This window comes from Papaver somniferum, chromosome 1 (genome assembly GCF_003573695.1).
Source record: "Papaver somniferum cultivar HN1 chromosome 1, ASM357369v1, whole genome shotgun sequence".
NCBI classification, from domain to species: domain Eukaryota; kingdom Viridiplantae; phylum Streptophyta; class Magnoliopsida; order Ranunculales; family Papaveraceae; genus Papaver; species Papaver somniferum.
Window position 1 is genome coordinate 155,824,754 of NC_039358.1, and position 10,578 is coordinate 155,835,331.

Here is a 10,578-nt window from a genome sequence, read left to right on the forward strand (position 1 = left end):
GAAGTCTTTAAGTCGTTAACCTGGTTTTAGAGAAGAAAACCAAAGGTTAGAGGAGAATCGACTCTAGCGAGCGCACTAGTATCACACAGACGTGTGGGGATTAGTTTTGCCCAATGCTAGATGTCTCCTATATATAGTCTTCAAATCAGGGTTTTGCCTTAGTTACAAAGCAATCAATATTCACCGTTAGATGAAAACCTGAATTAGATTCAAGATAATATTTCTCAACCAAAAACTTAGCTTGTCACACACACTTGAGATATAAGTTTACTGGGTTTGTGAAAACCGTGCCCAAACGTGTGCGAGTATGTTGGTTCAACATTGTAACCCAAAAGGTCAACCATATGAGAATTTAATATTAACCTTGTTCTTCTTCACCATAACTACTCAAATGAACTAGTTAGAGAGTTGTTCAATTGCTATGAGATCTTATGTAACTATACAAGACACAATTGAAACAAAGATGATTCGATTCGATTGAATCGGCTCATGAACTTTATAGCCACGGTTTGCATACTGCATTCCTTAGTAATTTAAGTTTCATGTTCAGAGCACATCTTTAGATCATAATCCACTCAAGTACACAAACAAGTTCGCGGACTTAAGACAACCGGCAGAGTTTTCCAAACTCAGCAGAAAATCTCGGCAAGGAGACTTCCTCCAGTTCGCGGACTAAACACGCAAACGAGTTTTTGGGAAATTCTAGGCAAGAGAACTTCCGTCAGTTCGCGGACTGAATTCGCAAACTGAGTTCGCGGACTTGGCAAAGCCAATTCCTCCGGTTTCTCTCAATCAACAAAGTTCGCAAACTTCGGATTAAGGAATAGGACTTATGCACATATGTGTTTCCACACAATTCTTATATCCATCATTGGTTATATAGACCTAAAATCTCATTCCAACCATTGAAACATTCTTAGAGGACGTTATATAGTTGTTACACTATTTCTCGTCAAAGCGATTTTCAGAGTGATTGAAACATTATGACTTTCGTCATTAGGTGAAGATAAACCCGATAAAAGCGAAACGCTTTACCAACACATGATTTCGAGATATAGATAGGCGAGATATACTCGGCTCGAAATATCAAATGTGTATGATCCAGTCTATATAGCATACGACTTTTGTCTCATAAGAACTAGGAGATAGAAGAGATAGACTTTTGAGTGATAGATAAGTTCAAGTCTCCACATACCTTTTTGTTGATGAAGTTCCACGGTTCCTTGAGTAGATCTTCGTCGTTGTATGATGAATCTCCATGAAGTCCTTGAGCTCAACTACACTTTTCTATCCTAGTCCGAGACTTAGCTATGTAGACTAGAAATCAAGACTCATAGTTTTGATCACTAACATTGACAAACATGTTTGAGATAGCAACGCATGCGAGGTCGACCGAGCTATGCTCTAACATAGTTTTGATCACTAACATTGACAAACATGCTTGAGATAGCAACGCATGCGAGTTCGACCGAGCAATGCTCTAACAATCTCCCCCTTTGTCAATTTTAGGGAAAAAACTATTAATACATATGAAAAAGAAACTGGTTGACATTCATAATCAACCAGCGTGGTCAGAAATTAACAAAAGTAAAGGTAACTCGTTTTCAAAATCTTCTGATAATATGTTGAGTTCTTTGTATGGAAGAGATAGCCACTCTGTAAACTTCTGTTGGAATCTCCAACAAAATAATAAATTCATCAAGGAACTTCGTAAGGGCATAAAGACTTTGAAGGCTGATGAGTTTATTAGATCTGGAAAAGAAATTGCAGACTCTTTTAATTACAAGAGAAAGAAAGAACATAAAAGTGCATAATCTATTGTTTTCATAAATCATCCTGCGGATGTTTTTGTTACCTATGGTGAGATTAACCCCCACCCCAACATACACTGATTGTGTTGAAAAAATGCATCTGCACTTGCTGCCCAAAATCTTATATGTGAGGAAGCATAAACTTGGGCAGAATTTGTAAGTCTGTTCTTTTAGTAGGTAACAATAAAATCATGATCGATATTTTTCATTGTTTTTGGGATAAATATATTCGGTTTCCATAAACCAAAATATATCGCTCCTTGATTTTCTCCTATCATTTGTTATATATCCTTCTTGTCCGAAAGAAGACTATCTTGACTATAATGGAGAAATCAGTGAAAGAAGATGATTTGGCACTTTGTGCATCAGTCATGACCGAATCTCAAGATGCTCTACAACCTGGTTATCTTCAAGATTCTCTAAGAAAACATATTCTCACTGTTAGAAGCTGTATTAGGCATCATGAACTAATGATCAAGGATTCAAAAGAAGTACTTGCTGATCTTCAATCACAATTGTTCGAGATGAACAAACTTTCTATTGGAAAGGAAAGTGCTCGGAAGAATTTGAATCCAGAATTCGAAAGTGACATCCTCACGACACACGATTGAAAGAAAATAGACATCAATGTATTGATTTATTTCGATATTTTTGTATGAGGTATATTTTGAATAAAACTATCATTATTATTATTATGAATAAAATTATTATTTTAGAATTTTTGTTTCATGTGATAGTTTCCGATTGCATAGCCTGTGTATGAATGCTTATATTTTTGTTATGTCATTTCGGTTTTTGAGATGTCTGATATCAGTTTTCATTAACCTTAATATTCGATCGATGGTGTAGCCCTTATGATTTGTGTGGCCTTTTTATTTAGCGGGATTAAGTTCTATCTCATGTTGGTAGGCTTATCAAAGGATCATAAGGTGTTCCGATTGAAATTCATATGTGAAAAGTCACAATATGTTGAATAAATTTATGTTTACATAAGTTGTGTTTAGCATAACATATGTGTTTCGGATTTTCAACTTTTGTTATTGGCACGCATTAGTTAAAACCGATTCAACCTTTCTCTTGTAAAGGTTGCTTTTGTTGTTGTTCTTTTGTTTCTTGCGAGAGGATGACAACACACAGAACTTGCGCTTAATGATATATCTTTCTGGGGAGAAGTGGCTGCGGAAATTGAGGCAACGATTTTATTTGTTAGTTATTCGTTTTTCCTGTTTAAGAAAAGCCTGTTTATATTGCATATATTCGCTTTTTCTTAACAAAATGTCGGTACAATTGATATGTTCCATTATTGTGTATGGATTGTTTATGTGATTCAATTTTTTCCGGTTAAGAAAAACTGTGTTAATTTATTTGACTTATGGTTTGGTATCTTCTTTATTGTTGGGTATCAAGTGTTTTGCTTAACGAAATTCGGTGCAATTGCGGTGTTGTAATGTATATATTTGTTTCAATTGCTTCCGGTTTAAGGAAAATAATTTTGCAATTCAATTTATTTTGATTTGTATATATTTTTTTGGGCTTAACAAAATTACGGGGTCATTTGTTTAGTCCAATTGATTTCGGATAAGAGAAACTAAGTTAATTATGATCTTAGTTAGACTTATCAATTGGATGATTCGGTTATTCAAGTCTAATCGAATGCCTTGACAAGAAAAGCTAGTTAACTACCTAGTGTGACTCTTGTCTAAAGGGAAAGTTCTAAGTTAGTGTCTGAATAAATAGAGCTTGATGAGAAAAATAAAGTTAATTCTGATCTTTATTTTGGTCTTGTCGAATGAACCGATTGTGTACGTGTTCGAACAGTAAACCAAAATTTTTGTTCAATCGGTTCAACAATAGAATTAAGTTTCTTAGTCGATTTGTTGGAGTATAGGGAAAATTTCTTCGGTTTTAATATAGGTTATCTAAAATGGTATGTGAAACCTTCGTGCTTTACTCTTATAGGTTGTACAAGTCTTATAGATTTGTAAGATCCTTTCGGTTTGTCCTTTATTTGGTCGAACCTTTGTCATTTATTGACTAACAGGGGAAGAAATGTGTGGAGTAAACAAGTGATTTTTGATCACTAGTAAAGAACAATTGTGCTTAAACGTTATATCTAACGAAAGAGTAATGCATTGACTAAGGGGGAGAAGCATATCATATTGTTGTGTGGTAATTCTTACTACAAAAGAGGAATAACAAAGATGTTTAGATTGAATATTTACCTAGCTTTCCTTTAGGGGGAGTAAAAGATTTTGTTATTTACATGTCAACAACGACATTTATTGATTTAATATATGGAGGTGTTGTTGACACTTGGAATCAAGCGTATGAAGAATGAGTTATTATGTAATTCGTTTAGCTCCATATGTAATAAGAGTTTTGTCACTAAAATTGACAAAGAGGGATATTGTTAGAGCATATCTCGGTTGAACTCACATAGCTCCATATGCAAGTAGACCAACTTACTAATCTTTGACAATGTGTATATAAATTTAATATCTCAACCTCTACTCAATCAATATGTGTACAGACATAAGGTCCGTGAACCTAATTACTAAGCAGAGTGCCTGGAAGATCTCGAAAATCAATATCCAAGATCTATCTAGTCGTATCCAAATAATTGAATCGGAATTCTGCCAAGTGATTAAACTTTTTATCTATCTTTGAAGATACAAATTCTACAAGAAACCAGTTTCTCGATTACAAATAAACTGATGTATCTACTGATGGGATTCCGGGGAACCCTATATGTGATAACCGCAATCGCATGGTGTCTAACTAGTAGACAGAGGCAAGTACGGGTCGAACCCATAAGGAGCGGTGTAAATACAGATAATCAGTATCCTTAATAAACGAACGAGAAACAATAATTTTGGATTTTTGGAAATGCGGATGAAATAATAAAATAAATAAAAAGAACTTAAATGCAGTGAGAAAGGGAATCAGTAACCAGGGTCTAAGGTATCCACCATTATTTCTATTTGGTACTGAAAAGAATTCATATTCCGAAATATGCATCTACGTCTTTGTTCTATTGCAACACCTATTATCGGTATATTTTCTCTAATATGACTTGCATCTCCTAAGTATAACCCATCAAAGTCTCCCAAGCATGGCCTATCAAATTATAATGGCAAAAAAATTGTTGAAACTATGTATTTATAGATTTACGATTATTATTTTGCGTTGTTTAAGCATAACCCATCAAAAGATTTAACCTAAGCATGGATTATCAAATACTATAACAAATAAAATTGCAAAACTAGATATTTATGCACTTAGGCTATTGTTCCGTACAAAGCCGATGAAGCAGCAACGATTATTCAACATCAAATCAATAGAGCATAAGTATAGAATTGTTTGAATTAATTCATAATTGCCTAAAACCAAGTATTATCAATTTAATCATGGTCTATTGCTAAAAATGGTTTCAATCAAAGAACCCTAGTTACAAAATTCTAGCTAGACATGGCTTTCTCAAAAGCCATAAATATATATAAGATAATCGCAAGCAAATCAAAACGGATGAGAAATGATCAAACTTCAAACCCTAGCCGATCTGTAGCCGCAACCTCCTTCCTTCCCTGACTGTCACTGACAGGATTCCTCTCAACTCCAGGCGGCCTCCCTGTTCTCCTCTCTTTCTGTAGGTTTATATGTGTTGCGAGAAGTCCAATCTGGACCTAGCAAGTAGTTTCCAAGGCCCAGCCCAATTCTCTTGGTGTACTCAGCAACGAGTTCCATTCAGACAATTGACAAATCCGGTCATTTCCTAACTCCATCTTCTTCTCAGACTAACCACAAGCTGCCAAGTCCGGCCATTGCCTTCTATCCATCCATGCCAAACAAACCCCCTGCAACAATCTCTCACAACTTCCTCTGTTCACGATACCAACACCACCAGCTCTTCTGTCCGTCGCACCTTCTAAAACACGTGAAACAATTTCTAGCTTCAGGGCAATTCCATTCTATTCGACTCCAAAGTCAGTACTGTCACTAATTCAGCCAGCGTAAACCCCTTTTGTAGCCTTGACAGTTCGAACCGAAACTCGTCTTCATTGCTCATTCCAGTCTCCGTCGGCAAAGTAGTAGAGAAGAAACTGGCAGATATAAACGTTTCTCTTTCAACTCCCCGTGTTCTCAGCCCTAACCAACACCACGAATACCCATCGCTCAGCAGCAAAACTCAACTTCGCTGAGTCCATCTTCTCTTCTTCTCACTGGCTTTCCTCGATCAACTGCACGCACAGCACCTCCTTATTTCCGATCAGAGCACCATGTCAACAACTCCCTCAATCATTACATACGGACAACAATCAACATCTTCTCCCAACAGTACATTCGGCTTCTTATTTTAGAAGCGTGTCTTGAGCTCCATCCACTGACCACAACTATCACTGCCATTCTCCATCTTATGCTACAGCTCTTTCCATCGTTGCCATCATAACCTCCACAGATGGAACCCTTCTCATGTGACATTTCTCTGAGCTCCCTTGACTGAACCATCGAACACCATGGCAGTAAACTCTCGATCAACCAACACATTACTTCTCTGACCATCTTGCATTCTCCTCCATCGTTAAGAACAGCAAACTTGGTAGCAGCTCCTTTTATCTCCTCGATCAAATAACGCCAAACAAGACCCTTGGAATCCGTTCATGCCACTGTTACTTCTTCATCTTCTTACATATCTTGCCAGCACCAACTTCATCTCTGGATAAGAACTTCACCTGCTTGCTTAAGAAATTAACACTTCACATTAGTAATGTGGTAGTGATGAGTCATGTGCTACTCATTGCCTACTCCTTAATGGGGTTTCACGCGCTTGGCACACAAAAGCATTTCTTTCACCATATTAACTTCAGGCCTTGATGAGGCTTTGGTGGTACGACCATCCTAGGCATATAGCGATTAATGAAGCCCTGGTTCCTTGGCATGTTGAGTAGTACTTTAGATATTTTTGTCGTGAACGCCATTTAGCTTCTTAATTAGCCATCTTCGACCCGGTGATCGAATTCACTCGTACTTTCTACAAAAGTACTAAAATAGTGTTATTAACAAAAATACCGAGTTCTAGCTAATATAAATATGGGTATAAAATGTAGCACTTACGTGCTTATCAACACCCCCACACTTTTATTTTGCTAGTCCTCGAGCAAAACAAAGGATTGACCCGCTGTGTCATTAAAAATACCATACAAAAGACCCGCTACACAGCTGGTCATAACCCTAACAATTATAATGATAATAATCTTTTTTTTAAAGACCCGCTACACAGCTGATCATTTTTTCCCCCTACATAGCTGGTCATGATATTTAATTTTTTTAAAAAAAAATTAGAATTCCCAACAACATTGTCACTCCCCCACACTTTAATATTACATTGTCCTCAATGTAATTGAGTCATACAATGTAGAAATTAAGATGGGAAAATCAAGGAAACAAATAAAAGATAAAGGAAAGAAAACAAATCTGATGGGTTGACTTCCATGAAGCGAAATCGTATGGGTTGACTCCCATAAAGCATAATCTTCGTATCCTAGCTTGCAAGCAAAGAATCTCAAACATGGTGATAATACACCAAGTACCTTGCAAAGCATACATATAAAGTCTAAAAAGTTGGGGATCAATCCAACAAATCAGGTCAGCTGCAAATATGAACCTGCAAACACTATAAACCTCAAAACAAATGTGTAAATCCATTCTCAATAGAAAGCAATCCTTAGTCAAGATAAGCATAAAACTCTCATGGAATACAAACATATTAGTTTCTATTTCGGAAACACGCTCTAAATCAGGTTCTAAATCAGCTGAAATACGTTCGGTCGACACATTATCTTCACTAGAAATCATAGGAATCAATGTATTGACAACGTAAAAAGGCACAAAATCATCCAAGTCGGCACAATGGTTTAAACATGCATCTAGTGATTCATCAGTAACTCTTAAGTCTGGTTCTAAGTCCGCGGAAATAACTTCTGTTGGTGAGTTACCTTGATTAACTATTGGAAGTCGCAATGCATTGACAATATCAATAAGCATCGGGTAATCCGAATCAGCAAAGTGTGCTAAACAAACAGATAAAGGCTCAAAATCATCGACACAAGTTATCTGACCAATATCAATATGTTCGACATTCACATCAGCATCCAGAAAATCACTAGATGGATCAGAAAAACAAGAGCACAATGGAGCAGCAATATCATGAATAATCGCCTCATCACTATCTGCAACTAAGTGACTTATAGGAAACTCATTATTTGAATGATTAGAAAATATCTCATTATGCACGTCTACTGTCTCTAAGTCCTCAGACTCAACAATAGTATCTTCTGTATAAATATGTTCTTCTAAATCATCATTATCTGAATAAATGGCATCTCTAACACAACTCTCGTCCTTTTGAATAGACAAATAATCAGTTAAATGATCATGAGTTGGGTAAGATACAATAGATTCAGATATTATATCGGTATCATAATTCCTAAAATAACTTCTAGTGTCAAGTTCATTTTCACCCTCATGGTATTGGGTTGATACTCATCTGAATAGCCACCCATAGCGAAATTACGTGGATTCCAAGTTCCATACCTGAGACGATTATAAGCAAGAACTTCCTTATACCGTGACCCATACAAGTATTCACCAAGCGTCATATGAGATGAAGTCTCCTGAGGATGTGAACTTCTACGCATATATTCTCCAAGTGTCATCTTAGATGACGTCTACTGAGAAGCACTCATCATCCTCAAAAAGTACCTGAAATAAGGTTCTACAACACAAAACAAGTCAAAAGGAAAAAGAAATCCTAAAATAAAATAAAAATATTGTACAAAAATAAAAATAGAAATCTAACTATATTTACAAAAATCAGAAATACTAATTACAATATTCCACGGCCGCTCCCGACAGCGGCGCCAAAAATTGATGGGATTCCGGGGAACCCTATATGTGATAACCGCAATCGCATGGTGTCTAACTAGTAGACAGAGGCAAGTACGGGTCGAACCCATAAGGAGCGGTGTAAATACAGATAATCAGTATCCTTAATAAACGAACGAGAAACAATAATTTTGGATTTTTGGAAATGCGGATGAAATAATAAAATAAATAAAAAGAACTTAAATGCAGTGAGAAAGGGAATCAGTAACCAGGGTCTAAGGTATCCATCATTATTTCTATTTGGTACTGAAAAGATTTCATATTCCGAAATATGCATCTACATCTTTGTTCTATTGCAACACCTATTATCGGTATATTTTCTCTAATATGACTTGCATCTCCTAAGTATAACCCATCAAAGTCTCCCAAGCATGGCCTATCAAACTATAATGGCAAAAAAAATGTTGAAACTATGTATTTATAGATTTGCGATTATTATTTTGCGTCGTTTAAGCATACCCATCAAAAGATTTAACCTAAGCATGGATTATCAAATACTATATCAAATAAAATTGCAAAACTAGATATTTATGCACTTAGGCTATTGTTCCGTACAAAGCCGATGAAACAACAACGATTATTCAACATCAAATCAATAGAGTATAAGTATAGAATTCTTTGAATTAATTCATAATTGCCCAAATATTATCAATTTAATCGTGTTCTATTGCTAAAAATGGTTTCAATCAAAGAACCCTAGTTACAAAATTCTAGCTAGACATGGCTTTCTCAAAAGCCATAAATATATATAAGATAATCGCAAGCAAATGAAAACGGATGAGAAATGATCAAACTTCAAACCCTAGCCGATCTGTAGCCGCAACCTCCTTCCGTCCCTGTCTGTCACTGACAGGATTCCTCTCAACTCCAGGCGGCCTCCCTGTTCTCCTCTCTTTCTGTAGGTTTATATGTGTTGCGAGAAGTCCAATCTGGACCTAGCAAGTAGTTTCCAAGGCCCAGCCCAATTCTCTTGTTGTGTACAGCAACGGGTTCCATTCAGACAATTGCCAAGTCCGGTCACTTCCTAACTCCATCTTCTTCTCAGACTAACCACAAGCTGCCAAGTCCATCCATTGCCTTCGATCCATCCATGCCAAACAACCCCCCTGCAACAATCTCTCACAACTTCCTCTGTTCACGATACCAACACCACCAGCTCTTCTGTCCGTCGCACCTTCTAAAACACGTGAAACAATTTCTAGCTTCAGGCCAATTTCATTCTATTCGACTCCAAAGTCAGTACTGTCACTAATTCAGCCAGCGTAAACCCCTTTTGTAGCCTTGACAGTTCGAACCGAAACTCGTCTTCATTGCTCATTCCAGTCTCCGTCGGCAAAGTAGTAGAGAAGAAACTGGCAGATATAAACGTTTCTCTTTCAACTCTCCGTGTTCTCAGCCCTAACCAACACCACGAATACCCATCGCTCAGCAGCAAAACTCAACTTCGCGGAGTCCATCTTCTCTTCTTCTCACTGGCTTTTCTCGATCAACTGCATACGCAACACTTCCATATTTCCGATCAGAGCACCATGTCAACAGCTCCCTCAATCATTACATACGGACAACAATCAACATCTTCTCCCAAAAGTACATTCAGCTTCTTATTTTGGAAGCGTATCTTGAGCTCCATCCGCTGACCACAACTATCACTGCCATTCTCCATCTTCTGCTACAGCTCCTTCCATCGTTGCCATCATAACCTCCACCGATGGAACCCTTCTCATGTGACATTTCTCTGAGCTTCCTTGATTGCACCATCGAACACCATGGCAGTAAACTCTCGATCAACCAACACATTACTTCTCTGACCATCTTGCATTCTCCT